We start from the raw sequence: 17422 nt of genomic DNA, 5'->3' as shown, positions 1-17422 counted from the left end.
CCTTTCAGCCCTGACATCTCTCTCACTATCTGTCTTCTATCCTTGTACTCTGGATATAGTTGATGAAAAAAATTTACAGTGGAATAAGTCAAAAGCATGGAATTACATTCTGTGTCCCCACTGATGCCATGGAATTGGCGACCTGTATTCCCTTTCTGCAGCCTCTCTGGTTTGCAGAGGCATTTTTCTGTTTCTTTGTGTAGTTACCAAAGTGAGGTCTCAGGCCTCCTGAGTTGAACCAGTCAGGAAACATGCATTTTACTATTGGGTGTCAGAATTTTTCTGGAGAAGGTAGATTGGGAGAGATCCGGGGATATCCTGTGAGGATGCAGACACAATCTAGTTTGATAAACCATTATCTGAAACAGACAGAACTTGTTATTCTGGGGAACCTGTCTGTTTTTACAGCCTGGAGAATGACTGCAGCTACTGAAAATGTGGGTTTTGAAGATAAATAACTAGACTTGATACTTGCATGGGTTATGTATTGTTTCTATTTCAGTGCCTGCACAGAGATACTCTCAACCTAGTATTTCTTCCAGTTCTGATACCTAGGATACTTTGTAGCAATTCGTCATGTCTATGTAGAATATAAAAGTAAAGCCAGGAATTGCCTGTTTTCTTTGAACTGAAGATAGTTTCTCAAGAACAAAACTATTACTCTGAGCAGTCATGATCTTGCTGCTGCTTCTTGACCAGAGTAGAAAGTAAATACTTATCTATGTTGCTGTAGCATGCCATGTGTACAGCACTCAGCAGCTCTCAGTACACCTTTGTACAGTGCCTGCTCTGGCAGGATTGTGTGACCTCCACCTCCAGGTGATACGTGGATTGTCAGGTGGGAAAAGTGTCTTAATGTGTTCAGATCTCTTTTGGGAGAGCTGGATGTCCACTTGTGCAAAAGCTCCTTGCATCTCCTAGGACTGCCAAAGAAACATTCGTGTTTGTGGCTTGCTGTGACTTATCAGACCACAGTTTTGAGAAAGTCAGTGAAAATACGTAAGAAAAGCTTATGAATGCTGGACTGTTCTTTTCTACCTAGTTTTAATGTCTGGGAATGCTACTATGGATTGTAATGCCAAATTGAGCACAGCATTTAACCTAGGAAATCTAATCTCCTGCCTCTCTCAATGCTGCCAAACCCTTTCAAAAGTTCAGTGTGATCAGTCTGGCTGGGTAATTGATACTAGAAGAGTTTGAGTCAGATAGGGGTTCCTCAACGTGTCTGAAAGTATCTCTGCTTATGTTTCCTCCAATATTTGAAAGCAGCATTAAGAGGCTCTTGGAATAAGGCTCTCACCTAATTCACTTCCCTGCCTCTTTCTAAGACTAGGTAAGAAGAGAACACAGAAACTGGCACACTGTCTCCACCTTTGTTGTTTAGCTGTGCTGATACCTTTAAAAGCATACATTGTACTTTCGTTCATTTTTAATGGCCATTCAGGCTGTCCTTTCTAAGGGCTGCCAGTGTTCAGTGGGGTACCTGGTGCTCACAGTCTGCTCTCCGCTGCTCCTCTTAGTGCAGAGACACAGCCTGCAGGGACCACGGTCTGCAGAAGTACTTGCTGATTCAGGCAGGAACCAAATGAATTTGTTGTCCTTCAGGAAACTTTCATAAAGGTGCTTTGCTGGGTAAGCAAAACATTCTTCTGAATAGGCACATACCCAGTAAGCACCCAAATTATGGTGTTTGCTGGATGTGTAAGCACTAGTGCAAAGAACACTGCTATGCCAAACAATCCCGGAGGTCAAGGATGTCCTTCAGGTGGCCACATTCACAGTTCTGACCCTGCAGTTACTGACTGCAGTGAATTCAGGTGGTTACCATAATATGGCAGGAAAATTAAGCACAAAACCCAGACAAAACTTTTCTTGGGCCAGTATAGAAGAGCAATGTGATTTAAGGTGAAATGAGAAAAGCTGCCGTTTCCTGTCCTTTATTTTAGTCTGTGCTGTTATTTTATGTGTGTGGTCTCAGTAGTGCAAGAGGACTGAGAAGGAACTAGATTCTTCTAGGGTTTCTGGGCCAAGTAGCAACACTGCGAAGAGGGTGTCCTCTTCTTACTTTGTGTTGGTGGCTAGCACAAGTTTAGCTGACCTGAGCTGTCATGAGGTGTCACCTCATGTATCATTTTGCCTTTTGGGTTGAAAACCCCATGGGAACTGGGGCTTGTTACTGTTGAGAAAGAGTAGTGGGAAGCTTCGTTTGATGCTGTTGGTGTCACTTAGAGGGCAGGTTCCGTTGCTTGGCAGGAAGCATGTGTTTGACCTTTCACAAAGCTACGGTCTTCATCCTGGTGGCCATTAATTCCAGTCCTTTTAAGGCAGTGGTGAGATTATCTTGGTGTGTGAGCCTTCCTTGACTCCTGCCAGATAGCGCTGACCTGGGTGTAGTCTATAGTCTGTTCATCTGAATGTAACTATCATCTTCTGGCAGTCTGTGGAGATCCGGTGTCTGTTCTTGTGTCATATGTTCTTGTCAGTTGTCTCTGTAGTTGTCGGGTTGTGTTGACACACCTTTCCTCTCCGCTATGGGTAGATCTAAGCAGCTCTGGCTTTGCACAGCTTCATTCTTCTCCTTGGTGATTCCCACAGGCTGGTGTTGAGTAACTCTTCTGCTCTGAGGTACTGTTGTACCTGAAATTGAGAGGTGCATAAACTAGACCTGTCATTGAACTGCTCCCTCTCCTCTATTTTGAACAGGTATGCTCTGGAATTCATTCCCCTTAAACTCTGTTGAAAGCTCCTTCTGTGTTAGATGTGTTGTATTCCTTGGTTTACTTGGCTAGCTGGCCATCTAGGGATGCTTAGCTGAAATTACCCCTTGGAGTGTGCTTCTCCTGTCCTGTGTTGGAACGAGTCTTACTTAGAAACACATCAAGCAAGATGTGCCTGTAGAGAAGGTGAAAGTTGGTTTAAAGCCTGTTGTCAGGGATAACCATTTTATCTTTTCTTCCAAGCCACTGGCATTCAGCTGTCCCTTTTCCAGCAGCAGTTCCTGCACAGCTCTGATGTGGTCCCCTGTCCCAGCTTGTGGATCTGCTCAGAATGGTGGGAGGTCAAGCCTCAGGCTTTTGGTTGGTGGAGGTGGCAAAAACTGACACCAAGCCAAGCCTATTGTGTTTAAATTCATGCCCTCCATTGAAATGGTTGTGGTACTGCAGTGCCTGTTGCTGCAAGGGACATCTGCTTTTGGTTTTTTACTATTTGCAAGGTTGTCTCTTGGTATTTGGAATTTTTCCAGAGCTTCAGATTACTGTGTTCTGTGTAATTATGTGATAATAGTACCGGTTAACACTGCTTCCTTAGAAACTGACCTCTGCAGGGTCTAAGTGAGGGTGAAAGTACATTTTGCATGTTTGCATCCTGTACCAGTGCAAGTAATTTCTGATATGACTTGAACAACAGAGTGGTGAAGCGAAGGCTTAGAATACAGCTTGCTTCTTTCTCAGCAATTGGTGCATGTGGGAAGTGTTGAGAAATTACTTTGAATTTGAGTGAAAAGCTGTTGATATGGAAAAAGGTGCTTGCTCCTCAGTAACAGAAAGTACTTGGAATTCTGTTCCTTTGAGGTAACTATTCTTTGACTGGTGATTGCTAGAAATTGTTTGGTGGCTATAAAATAGTGTAATGTTGTAGGTGCCTTGGCTAAAGTTAGGAAGAAGCACTCCTATTAAATTGCTACCATGCTGGAAAGTGAGCATCTTGGCAATCTGCTTTGCGAGTGCTGACCCTACTGACTCAGCTGTCCTTATTTTGCAAGTTCAAAGCTGATAACATAGATGCTGACTCTCGAGTTCCACAGAGATGACTCAGATATGATTTCTATAAATCATCAGAATTGATATAGTGCCTATAAATACACGCGAGTATATTCAAGAGGAATTCAGAGTTTGAATCCAGTTACTTATCTTGAAGCTTTGCCACTGTCCTAGGTAAGCTTAATTAGAAATATTAATGAATATTGCAGGTTTAAATTTACCTTTAATCCTGAATACAGGATGAAATACTGGGGGGTGAGAGAAGAAAGCAAGCTGCAGGCATTTGGGATTACTTGGAGATCTACTTATTAGGGAGGTGGAAAATTACTGAGAATCACAGAATGGTTGAGGCTGGAAGGGACCACTGGAGGTCATCTAGCCCAACTTCCCTGCTCAGGCAGGGCTGCCTAAAGCACACTACTCAGCATTGTGTCCAGATGGCCCTTGAATATCTGAAGGGAAGGAGACCCCACAGCCTCTCTGGGCAACCTATTCTGATTCTCAGTCACCTTCACAGTAAAGATGTTTTTCCTCATGTTCAGGTGGAATCTCCTGTGTTTTAGTTTATGCCCACTGCCTCTTGTCCTGTCACCTGGCACCACTGAGAAGAGTCTTCTTTCAGATACTTACACACCTTGGTCACATCCCCCCTGAGCCTTCTGTGCTCTAGGCTGAAAAGGCCCAGCTTCCTTAGCTTTTCCTCATATGAGAGATGCTCCAGACCCTTAATCATTCTAGTAGCCCTTTGCTGGACATGTTTCAGGAGCACCACAACTCTCTGGTACTGGGGAACCAGAGCTGGACACAGTACTCCAGGTGAGGCTTCACCAGGGCTGAGGAGAAAGGGAGGATTACCTGACCTGGTGGCAGTGCTCTTCCCAAAACAGTCCATTGTCCTTCTTGGCCACAAGGACACATTGCTGGCTCATGGACAACTTGTTGTCCACCAGGACCCGCAAGTCCTTCTCCACAGAACTGCTTTCCAGCGGGTCAGCCCCCAGCCTGTACTAGTACATGGGGTTATTCCTCCCCAGGTGCAGGACTCTGCACTTGCCTTTGTTGAATTTCACAAGGTTCCTCTCTGCCCATCTCTCCAGCCAGTGTAGTTCCTTCTGAATGACAGCACAGCACTCTGGGGTATCAGCCACTTCTCCCAGTTTTGCATTGTCAGCAAAAATACAGCTTCTGTGCTGTAACTCCATGCATTGATTCCAGTGGTGAAGACAGGCACTGAATTCAAGGCAGGGTAGGAGGGCACCATCATATGCTCAAGGTTTTTTTTTTGTGGAATTGCATGTGCAAATAGTTCATCCATGGAAATTTGTGGCTTAATCTGTCCCCCAGACTTGCACAGCCAGTCAGACCTCCCACAGGAACAAAGAAGGTGCTCTTGCATTGCAGACTTCTTTATTGTCTTCAATTAGAGGTGTCTGAAGTATCTTTCTGCTCTAGGTTTCATAGCCAGTCAACTCCCTTTTCATCCTAAAAATAATGTAAAGAACTCACTTTTTCTCTTTTGTCTGGGAATAAAGTATAAATGAATAGGGCATGCAACTTCAGTCTTTTGGGTTTGTTTTGGTGGTAGTGTTCAAATCAGGCCTCTGCCAAGCAGTGTCCAAACTTTGCCAAAACCACTGAGCTCCGTAGGCAGCCTTTAAGTAGCTCATCAACCGCTAACTGTTCCTTATTATAAAAAATGCTGACTGGTGAAGCTAAGCTGAGGGGAAAAAATAAACTCAAACTGGGATTGAATGTATTTAAGAATAATGAGGTTTTTTTGTTGATTTGCCTTATCTGCGTTGTGTTATACGAGAATAGTACCAAATCCATAGCAATGTCACCAATTTGTCAGGCTATTGATCGTCTACTTCACATGATTTCCTGCAAGCAGAGCAAGAGGTGACTGCAAGGTCACTAAAAGGCAAAGCAATCTTAAGTGATGACTTCTGCGTAGTATCTATGATGTCAGGGATAGGTTCATGTAATATTTACACTAGAATTCAGAATGGAAAAGGTCTAGCAGTCTACTCTGCAGGTTAAGGATGCATCTCCTTAACTTACAGCATGACTATTGATAAGGGATAAGCAGGGAAAATGACCCTCTTTAACTATTTATTCCTTCTCTTTATCCTATAAGATTTCTTTGTGGCTTCACTCTGGCACCTTGTACAGTGAAACACTGCCTGCAAATTGTAGGGTGGGAAGGTGGGGGAGGGTGAAACCTTGTGTGCTTCAGTCAGTGGCATGTTCTTCAAATGAATTAGTAGCTTGTCTCCAGTAGCCCTTCCAAATTGCTCTGATGCTTCAATGGAAAGATCAGTTCTGAGGAGGAGAAAAGTTCTGAAGAACATATCAAGACTTGCATCTCTTCACAGCACTTTGGAATAAAGGAAGCTTCTCTCTGCTTTCAGTTTTCTGTTCATTCAAACCACTGGAGGGAGTTATGTCAGCCATGCGCACGTGCTCCCGTTTAGGACTGGGCTGGTGTCATGATCATGATCATGGTCATGTTCTGTTGGGGCAACTTGCAGATTTGATATCCCACATCAAATATGTAAGCATATTTCATACCTTTCTGGACACAAGTACAGCAAATCTCACCTTTTCCAACAGTGCTGAAAATCTTCAGCGACAGAAGCCTGTTTCATGGCAAGGTAGCTGTATTTCTAGCAGTTAGGAGACTGGCTCTTTTGGCCTCTCTTGAATAGGAGGCTGGCATGGTCTGAAGTTTTCTCTGAAGTGAAGGCAAAATCAATACCCATCTTATTTCAGATTGTCCACAATAGAAGAGAGGTGATGAATCTCCCAGGTCCGGTTTCACTTTTGACGTGGGTTCTAAATGCAATTGGTGTGGGAGCTGTATCAAAATGCTCTGTTGTTGCCTTCTGCTGTGGACATCCTCATTAGCTGAAAAGTGTTAATTTTACACTTGTGAAATTCCTGTGCTCTTGAGAAATAAAAACAGCATTTCCCCCCCCACTGGATAATGAGCAGCTGACTTCTGTGGATACTTGTGTTAAGCCTTATTCAGAAGGGAACGTAGCAATGCCATGGCTTAGGCAAGAGGTTCCACCTGCTCTTTTCCCTCTATTTCCACAAATTCCTCCTCTGGTAGAGAATTAGATCTGCTCACAGTCGTAGCCTGTCGTACTAGAGGGCCTTTTGGTCACGATTGACTTTGCTGCAGTTACAATTTCTGTCATGATTGTCCATATTTATGCCATTTTGACAACCCAGCTTGCAAAACACACATGTGCATGTTCTGAAATGCTTAGAGCAGCTCATTGTTGATTAAAAGAAAAAGAAATCCTAACGTTTCAGTGGACAAGATTAACTTCCTAAATGTCAGAAGTGCTTACTCTTCCAAAGGGAGGGATTTATCAAAGTGACTCAATCTATGCTGTGCCTAAGGGCCTGTTTTTAAACAGAAATAATTTCATGAATGTTCACTGCTCACATCGCTCACATCTGGACTGTTGTCCCTGTTTATGTCCAAACACAGCTGCTTGTTCTTGTGAATAGTTTGAATTTTGCAGAGCTATGGTTGATGTTACTTCCTGTCTCCTTCTCTTCATCCACCAAACTCTCAGGAGGGGCACTGAAGTACAAATCTGACCCCTCAGAGGCACTGTTGCTTTCCAGCTTGGCCATGGTCATACAGAAGGCAGCAGGGAAATAAAGATGTCCTTGGAGATTTGATGCTAATAAACCATTGTCCTAACCTTGTAATTCCACATTTTGGAACAGATATCTCTAGTCAGCTTCATTGGTGATTAACACAGTTGCTGTTGGTATGATCTAGCAGTAATAATGTTCTCATGGGTTGGAACATCTCTGCTAACCTAAGTGTTCATTGGTAACTCAGTTAAGCAGAAAGCTGCTGCAGGGATGTGTGCTCAGTGCAGTGTGTCCTGACACTGTCAGCTGCTTGTGATTGATAACAAACTTTGGTGTCCCTGTACATGAGTGTGTGCTCCCATTTGCTTCCCTTGGTACCAAAATTGCTTAAAAGGGGAGTCAAGTGGGAGATGATCTTGACGCTGTTGTATTTTCTCTTTGCAGATTGACTGCACAGTAGCATAAAGGCAGCAGACAATCTCTGCAAACACTGCATTGAAACTCTTACTCATGATCTTTTTAACCTGAATTATGTTTAAATTCCAGTTATGTGTGCTGAACTTCCAGCAAGGCGTGCCACAGAGCTGGTTGGCTTAGTAGTCCCAGTCACACAGCCTGAGAGGAACAGACTTCCTTAGTGCACAGGCAGCAGCTAAACTTGTGCCACATACTTGGGAAATAGAGTTTCTACTAACTTTGTCACATCTCTTAAGGAGAAGTCTTAAGTAATTAAACAAAGTTCTAGCTGGTTGCTGATATAAGAGACATATTGGTAGTTCTTTTTTTAAACATAAAAGGCTATTTGAGCAAGGTTTTATTGCAGGAAACTTACTGTACTGTCTGCTTGCGCTGTGAGCAACTGGAAGTGTGTGCAAGAAACCGAGTTAAAATATTCTGGAGGTCTTTGCTACACTTGTGGTGCTACCAGGAAGGACTTTCTGTCCCTGGAAAATGGACTTTAACAGTCCTTAAATAAATCTGTAGCTCTCAAACCAGCTTGTCAGCTCTTCCTCAAAAAAACAATATTTGGCTCAAGCATGTACTCTGCACAGCATATCTTGATGTGTCCTGCCTGATGCATCATGGAGAGAGAAGCATGTCTGACGTGCCTTCTGTGCGCAGTGGCCGTGCTTGCTCAGCTCAGTGCTGCTGTGAGCAAGTGCAGGTGATGCTGGAAGGAACCTGGGTGTGGAGTTTGTTCTGTGTTTTGTTTTATTTTCCTGCTTGGGCTGTCTTTTTGTCTTCCTTCTCATGTGTTGTGGGGCCAAGGTATTTTTGTGGGCAAAGGAAAGGGGAAGAGGCAGAACTGTAGCTCCTTTATCAAAAGGTACCCTACGTGTTTAAGCTTTGCTCACCATTGCACTATTTGCTGTGCCTGGTTACATTCCCACAGCTTAAATGAGACTGTAGAGCTTTTATTAGTAATTAGCTCGTTGTGTCTTTAAGGCTTCCAGACACAACTAGTTGTTTTCATTTGGGGTATTAATTATGAATCACAAACCTGTAAACAGCTATAGCCAAGAATGTGCACGTTTGCAGATGTGACTGTTTTGCTGTTCAGCCCTGGGTTAGCTCTGCACTGCCCTCATTGTTGTTACAGAGAAGTGTATGGAAAACATGTTTTTAACCTCCTAGATGCTATTGAGTTCCTGCATAGCAGTCTGTAAAACTGTGGGAAAAATGGCCCTTTCGTTTGCTTTCTAAACAATCTGGTTTAATATGATGGTTTGAACAAGTGAAGTAAGGCTTTTGAGAGCCCACTGTACAAAAGGCCCTGCTTTTAAGATCGTTTTATAAATACACTTAAAAATTACTTGAATGTTCTGGAGGGAGGAAAGAGGGTGTTTATTCAGGACAGTCTTACCAGTTCAGCGTTGCTGAAGCTGGTTTTATTTCTAGTGTTGTTTTCCTGATTTTCTGCAAACAGCAGTACCTGGCTAAGAAATCAAATTAAATTCTCTTCCTATCACAGTTGATAGCAAGTCTTCCTTTTAATTCAGTGGAGCTTAGTTTTTCCTCTTTAATGTGGCATGAGCTTGCTCGCTGCTCAAATAAACAGGATACTTACATAGCAGGGATCATAGAAGGCTCCTAACAGGCGCTTGTGCCATTTGAGGTTGATAAGATAGAGAGGATAGCAGGGGCTTGCATTATAGAGCTACTAGAGATGATGGGATATCTGGATTTCTGCTCTGGTCTCTGACCATGTGGCATGAATAGTTCTTGACCACTGGATTCATCAATGTAAATGAGAGAAGTGAAAAAAAAACCCAAGGAACCCAAACCAGGATAACTGCTTTTATAATTCTCTGGTCATTAATTGTGAGAAAGCAAGAGCAATTTTAATGCGTTTGTTAAGTTGTTGGTGTCTGACAAAAAGAGCTGCTGTTTGGGGAAGAACAGGTACTACCCTTTGCTAGCTGTCCTTTCATCATGCAAAATGTTGTATCTTCCTCTCTTAGACCCTGCAGTCCATGAGAAATTCTGTTTGTGCCAGATGTGGGGTTTGAGGGACACAAGAAGACTCTTGGGAGGTTCTAGGCTTGCTTTTTCTCCCAACAGTTTCCCTCTTCCCCTCCACTTTTGATTTTAAGTATGAACTCTTCTAGTACATGTCCACCCACAAAAAAAAAAAAACACAAAACAAACCCAAACCAAAACAAACCCCAACAAATCAACCCTGAGAGACTAATTTTGCAGAGGTAATAAAAGCTGAATCACAAGTTGGCTTTTGAGAAGTAATTTTCTTAGGAAAATTCTTGAGGCACATTATTGCTCATTTCCTTTCTTCAAAGGTGTTTTGTAGTGAGATGTAGGAGGAAACACAGAAGGTATGTGCTAGATAATTTGGTTTTTATTGCAAGGTCTTTCATCTGCTTTAGATTTATGTAAAAGGGTCGGGGATGGTGTTTTTATCCAGTCTTTCCTCCCCCCCTTCCAAGTTAAGAAACAGATGGTCTGACCTGTGTAAGGCTGGAAGTGTTGGAATTGGCATCAGTGTCTTGAGGATCATTCTTAAAAAAACAAAACCCAGGAAGCATGGTGTCTTTGCTCAGTGTGAAACCTGGTCTGTACAAAAATAGCAGGCTCACAATATGTGACTGAGACGCTGCCCCTGACCTAAATAAGGAAAGCGATTACCTGATATTGGGAACGTGGCTTTACTTCTAGCGTTTCCTCCTGCCTCCAGGCACTACTCCTACTTATTTTCCCTTCCCCCTGTCAGCATGCACTTCACAGGAGAGTTGTAGCTTCATGTATGTCATAATCTAAGTCCTGACTATTACTTGAATGGCAGCTTGCAAGGTGATTGCTTGAAATGGGGCTGGTTTGATAGTTATACATCTAGCAGGAAGGAAACTGATGAAGGTTGTTGATGGTGAAAGGTGTCTGCCACTTCTAATCTAAGTATAGATGTCTGACCCTCATTTTAAATTGAGCCTAGATTTGTTTCCTTTTAAAGTTAATGTTTCCTGAAAATACAAGTAAGTTTATTGCTATTCTTGATCACAGGCAGCTAAATTAATAGTTCTTCACAATGTGATGGAGCCAAAACCCGGCAGAGAATAAGGTTTTATTGTTTTCTCTAATGCTTGTATTGATTTCAGAGAGTGATATTGTTGATGAGAAAGAAATAATCAAACCTGAAATGTGTTTAACACCTATTAGGTTTCACTGGTGTCTTTTCAGTTAATGAGATTTTGGTTTGGATCTCAGAATCAAATCAAGCCTTCTAAGTACAATGTAACTAAGGAGTATTTCTGTTGTAAAAATTGTGCATAGCTACTGTGGTTAAGAGAAAGGAGTCCCTTGAAAAGAGTGTACTTAAATAAAAAATGAAGATGTCAGCCCTGCTGAGCAAATCCTGGGGGTGTATCTTTGGAGTGGTCCTTGTTTGCATTTGTCATTGTGCTTCTTGGTGCTTCTTTATGGATGTAGTCATTGTTTTTACTGAATGAAATTATTGCAAGTCTTGCTTTTAGTTTTTTTGCTGATCAGTTTTAACCTTGTTTTACCACTGCAGTCTGTATGGAGATGTTTGACTTGTGTTGGCCAGTGGCTAGCCTACAACATACATTTTGAACCTGAATTTGTTCTTACTACTTACAGTACACTACAAAAAGGGACAGGAGAATTTTTGTGGGCTGGCTTGTTCTGTTGATAGCCATAACTTTGGCCTATGGACTGAGCTGCTGGGGGCTGGAGGAGCATCCTTAGGAAGGCTGCTATGTGCTCACTATGTGCTCTTGTTCCCTGGTCATCTGCTGTTGGCCTTGAGGAGAGAAGAGATTCTTGGTTGGGGGATCTTTGATCTCGTCTCTTACAGCAGTTTCTACTCAGCTCTACTTAAGCTGAAGCTGTAGGCATAACTCTGCCCTGTTATTACGTTTAGAAGTGGTGTTATGTGCTTGTTAAATAAGGCTGTGATGGCAGAGCAGGTGGAGAAGAGGGCTGGTTTGCTCTTCATTGCTGTCTTTCTAGATGAGAACACACAGGAATTAAATAATAATCCACAACTTGGGGAAGTCATGGTTGTCTCCCATGCTTTCTGATGCATCTTTAACCCTACCTTAATCCCCATGCTCCATTCTGACTAAAGTTTGTCATGTCATTTCTTAGGACCTTCTCTGTGGATGCTGTCTGTGGACAATTATCTTGCCTGCAACTGTTTCATCTGTTGGCATTTCCTTAAACAAGAAAGTCTATGGCAAAGTATTCATTTTATTGCTGCCCCCTTTAAAAAAGAGTATCTGGCATATCTCTGACTGAAGCCAAACAGTTGTTTAACAGGATGAAAACTGTTTGATCTCGCTTACATTATAATATTTGCTACCCTGAGCTGTTACGCTAAGAGCAACATTGGCTTTTGTTTCCACACGGCAGGCCTACACAGGCAGCTAGTGTAGTGGGTAAATAACATGCTAATTGCAACAGAGCTTGACCCTTCAGCAAAAGTGGAGCTGGCTGAAGTGTGTGTGCTGCAAGGTAAGAGTTTCCATATCGGCAGTTACCACAGAGGAGTTAATGAGCTGTGAACGCACACCTCCCTTGCTTGTAGTTCACTGATTGTGTCACCACAGCTCTGTTGGTGCAGCATGCATGCATGCATGTTAACTTTCTCAACTCTTCGATCTTTGGGGTCACATCTGCGCAGTATTCCACTTACGTGATTGTCTGTATGATCATACTTGTCTGCAAGAAACACAAATGTTTGGTGTGACTTAAAGCCAGTCCTAATAATTTTTGGTTTATATGTGAGAAGTCTTTCTTAAGCCCTCTTTGTCAAAGAAGCAAACCCTCTTACCTCAATGTCAGTTGTAGATTTAGTTTTGTTTTGTTCACCTTCACCTTAGGATAATAAATCTTACTGAAACCAAAAATAACTTTCCTAAAGACATTTAATGCAGATGTTTATCTGCTGCTCTAGTTCAGTCCTGGTGGCAAAAATTGAAATTCTTGCTCCTGCCAGTTCATCTGATTCTGGTTCGTAGCTGTAGGGAGACATCCACAACCACAATGTATTAACTTTGAAAGGAGTACAATTTAAGGCAATGTGTTTTCATCTAGAAACACCTAGGATTGCTGGGGTATATGTGGTGTTCATCCACAATGATGTCTGGTTGCATGTGTGGAGGCTTTCAAGTTATTGTCAGATCAGATTGACTGCTCCTCTGTGTTTTGCTGGGGGATTTGTATCTTCAGGGGCATGGGGCTTGTGCATAGTTTTTTATGGTGTTTGCAAGTGGGTTTGTAATAAGAAGGTGCTTATGGGACTAGGGAGTTGCTTTCCTAGTGGAGCTAGTATGTTCTGATGAATATTCTTCATGGAGTATTCTTTAATTTCATGAGGCATAGCTCGCAGGTCTGGCTTGGCAAAATGAATTATTCCAACAGGGTTTTGAAGTCACTAAAGTTCCCCCCCCCGCCCTAACTAACCCCATTACACTTTCTGTAGTCTGATCCTCCATTTGTCCAGGCAGCAGAATAAATCTGAGCAGGCAAGTAGTTGAGCCATTGAAGAAGAGTGGGATCCAGAGTAATCTAGAATCAGGAAAGGCACAAAGTGTTGAAACTGGGAATGCTTAGGAGGAGTTGAAGGGTTTAGAAGCAGGTCCTCTATGAAAGGCTCATAAGGAGATAGAGCTTTTTGCGTCTTGTGTCTTAAATTAAGCAAATGACAATAACTTTCAGGGGATGATGAAAATTAGATGAAATTTGGAGGCTTTTCATTTTACAGTTAGTGTGAGCTTTTTGTTGAGTCTTTTGGAGGTGGGTCAAGGAGGAACTGTGAAATTCTTCAGCAGGGCAGGCTCAGCTATTTCTTCTGTTTTGATGGAGGAACGGTTCTTGTGCAAATCTTCTGCTGTGGTAGTTCACAGAACTTCCCTGTTGGAAAAGAGCTAAGAGTGTCCCCTTCTAATTAGCTGAAACACTTTAACCCACCTGCTAGACTGTAGATATACCTTCAAGCAAGGTAGGTGTTGAACTTCAGCTAGAAGTAGGTGATTGGGAAAATCAAGAAGATAAAGAGAGTCTGATAAATTGCCCTAATATCATGCAATTATAGGATGCTTTGGGTTGGAAGGCACCTTAAAGAATATCTAGTTCCAACTCCCTGCCATCAGCAGGGACATCTTCCACTAAACCAGGTTGCTCCAAGCCTGTCCAACCTGGCCTTGAACACTTCCAGGAATGGGATATCCTCAATTTCTCTGGGCAGCCAGGGCTTGTGCCTCATCACCCTCACAGTAAAGAACTGTTTCCTAATATCTAATCTAAATCTTCCTTCTGTCAGTTTAAAACCATTCCTTCTTGTCCTATTGCTACATGTCCTTGTAAAAAGTCCTCACAGGCTTTCTTGTAGCCTCCTTTAGGTGCTGGAAGGCTGCTGCTCTGAGGTCTCCCCAGAGCCTTCTCTTCTCCAGGCTGAGCAAGCCCAGCTCAGCCTGTCTTAATAGGAGAGGTGCTCCAGCCGTCCTTGTGGCCCTCCTCTAACATACAGGAACAGAGTCCCTTCCAGCCCTTCCACTCCAGACCTTCCTTTTGACTCTCACTTATTGTTTAAATCATGGAATGCTCTTACAGAATTACTAATTAATTTCTCCTGCTGAATTTACACCACTGTGACCAAAAGTGCTTTAATGGGAGCTGCTGCTGACTCACCTCTGCAACAGAGGAAAGGTCCCCCCGCAAATATTCAATTTCTTTTTGGAGGGCATCACAACAGCTGCTCAGATTTCAGTGGGAAGCTACAGTGCTACAATAGCTTCTACTTAACTTCCATAGGAGCTACTTTCTAATGCTAATTTCACGCCTGATAACTACAGTCCCTTGTTGCCTTGACAACAAGTTACGGCACTAATGTTCATTACTGCACTACTGGTTAATGAGTCTCCAGTGTTCTGAAAATATTACAGCCAGAATTAAGTGGGTTTATTCACTTTAGTCTGAAGTTACCCCCAACCTAAGAGACCAGTTTGCAGAATGTTTCCAGTTAGAAGTGGTACCCAAGTGCAGTAGTGACAGACTAACCAGAACACACAGAAGCATTTGGTATAGCACTGCCATGGTAAATGCACACATCTGTTTTGATTCTTCTTTTAAAGGTCTGCTGTTTTATGAGGATTGTTTTGTTATCAACAGCAAAACATTTAGAAGTTTACAATCAAGATATCTAGAAATACCCTTCTTGTCAACATTCATAATCTTTTGTAGCATTGTTGAGCTTGGCCAAGCAACTATTAGAGTCTCTGAGCAATTTCAGAGTCAAATTTTTGTGTGCTTTGCGTCCTGTTGTTCCCAAATTTATTGTAAAACAAATGAGGGGGCACATTTGGTTTGATGTCTTGAGGCAACAGTAACATTTTCCAATATGAACATGTCAGGGGACCTCTTGCCAGCGGCTGGTTTTGCACCAAGTTCTCAGTTTCCTTTTTTTTGGTAGAAGGTCTCATTTGTAAAGATTTGTTCAACTTGATTCAGTTCACATGTAATTAAGGCAAGAATTCCTTGGTGCTCAGTTGGTTGAGAGGGGGCTCTGCTTTGTTGACCTTTTCTTTGGTGACTCAGCATGGAGAACTCAACACTTCCCTGCCGGGCAGAGACCATTGTTAACTTCTATTCCATTATTATTTTTCATTTAAAAGCTAGTTTACTCTTTTTGCCTTCAATCCCTGTCATTCGCATTATTCCAGCTGTTAAGTAATATGAAAGTTTGTCTTTGGCAGGCTGCACATGTCATCTTGCCTTGGGAAATCAAAAGGGAATATTACATAACAGCTGACAGTAAATTTGGCTCCAGAATGTCATTAAACTAATGAACATTGAGTTTTCTTTCCCGGTCACAATATTCTTGAGTTCAAAACTAAGAACTCTTTTTATGTGAAACCTAGAGTGCATGTAGGTAAATAACAGAACTTCAAGGAGCTTTCTGATCCTACACTGTTAAACAGAATATATGCCTTGGTTTAAAAACTGGAAATGCGATCCAGACATCCAGAAGTCATTGTCCCTAAGTGAATTTAGAATAATTTAAGTTTTAATTTTGACTGTAAAGTTACTATTGAGGTTCCCTAAATTTGATGTAGGTTGGTGTTCACCCTCTGAAGGAATCCAAGGCTGCCTGTTCGAATGCAGAAAAAGCATTGTCTGTGTTCGCTTGTAAAAAGTTTTTTACAAAACACCAAAAAGTAACTTTTTTTTCATTTGATTTTTTTTTTTAACCAATAAAATTTTGTTATTGTTGAAGTCTAAAGAATTTTAGGACATAGAATATCTAAGAAGAGGCCAAATGCCTGTATAACTGCTTATTTATAACATACTTCTAAAAACTCAAAAAGGCCTTAGAATGAAATTCAGTTCCTGGTGTATGTGTTTTAATTGAAACATAAAGCTTTGGCCTAGAATTGCTAAATTTGCCTTTTTATCATTGCAACTCCTTAACGCTTCTGTAAGGTGATGGGAGGGGAAATAATCACTTTCATTTATTTAGAAACATAGTTTTGTGTGAAAAAGCAGTTTACCATATCTCAGAACTCCCTCTTCCTTTGATACTTACAATAAGAATAGATTTGGTTGCACAGGGTGCTGCTGGCTTTGTGCTATGGCTACAGTAGCATAGCTATGTTACATGTTTGCTATGATGGAAGCTATGTTGTACCTGCTGTGATAACCAATACAAGTGAGAATACATGCTTGTACCAGAAAAATAACTTTACAGAACTATAGTAATTCTTCACATGTTTGTAAATCTGCAATGAGCAGGGGTTTGGGCTTTCATTGTGTGGAGTTTCTTAACTTTGTTTTGTTGTTTGTCAGAAAATCTCTGCAGAGGCCTCTATTGGACTAATGAGAAAACAGGTTTCCAGATCAGGGGAGGATATAGTAGTTTGTATGGGTGTGGACTGCTCTTCAGGATGCTGTTTATTATAATACTTAATATACTTAGTATTATAAAACTTAATTACTCCTTAATAGAAGAAACTTATTCAATTCATAAGCCATGTTGTAATTTTTGTTGCAGTCTGTTATGAGAAACAGAATACTAGGGGCATTCTGGGGGGCATTTAGGGGCATTTTCCCTTTTTTTGTATATGTTGGATCAAAATTGTGATTCTAGTGCTTAAAATGAATAAACCACATGCATGATGTGAATAATGATGTTGCTACGCAGGTAGTCCATTAAACTATCAGTTTGAGGTAGTCTCTAGTGTAGGTTATTTGGATCTTCATGTCCATGCATTTTAACAACCCTCGTACGAACAGAGTAGCTTTTGAAGTACGGCCCTTATTGCTTAGCTTAGATTTTAGACTTTTCTTCCACAGGGGAGAAGTGTATTTTGCAAAACTAATCAGGATCCCAGGGCAGGTGAGATGCTTAAAACTCTGTTATGTACTTAAGTGTGTACTGGTTACTGTAGCCCAGACAGCAAGGGCAGATGATGTAAAATGTAGATGTAAAAGCACAGAGTAAAAAAGTGAAATCAAGGGTAGGTGGATTTGTTAATAATAAATGGCCATATTCATGGATTGGTTAGCTTAAT

General features: G+C 41.7%; 1 protein-coding gene across 6 annotated transcripts in view; it reads left to right on the top strand.

The window, feature by feature from the left end:
- Positions 1-17422, top strand: part of CNNM2 (cyclin and CBS domain divalent metal cation transport mediator 2) — a 124350-nt gene that overhangs the window by 30527 nt on the left and 76401 nt on the right. The window contains exon 2 of one of the 6 annotated variants that reach the window (XR_009744354.1): positions 12264-12365. The exons of the other annotated variants lie outside the window; for them this stretch is intronic. The gene's annotated coding sequence lies outside the window, so the exon portion shown is untranslated. The remainder of the gene's footprint in view (positions 1-12263; positions 12366-17422) is intronic. 6 annotated transcript variants of the gene reach the window in all.

This window comes from Pezoporus flaviventris, unplaced genomic scaffold (genome assembly GCF_033815535.1).
Source record: "Pezoporus flaviventris isolate CSIRO_AGI_PZ_B2104156 unplaced genomic scaffold, CSIRO_AGI_Pfla_v1 ptg000029l, whole genome shotgun sequence".
Lineage (NCBI taxonomy): Eukaryota > Metazoa > Chordata > Aves > Psittaciformes > Psittacidae > Pezoporus > Pezoporus flaviventris.
Note: the sequence above shows the minus strand (reverse complement) of the source record. Positions and strands in the feature narration are given on the sequence as shown.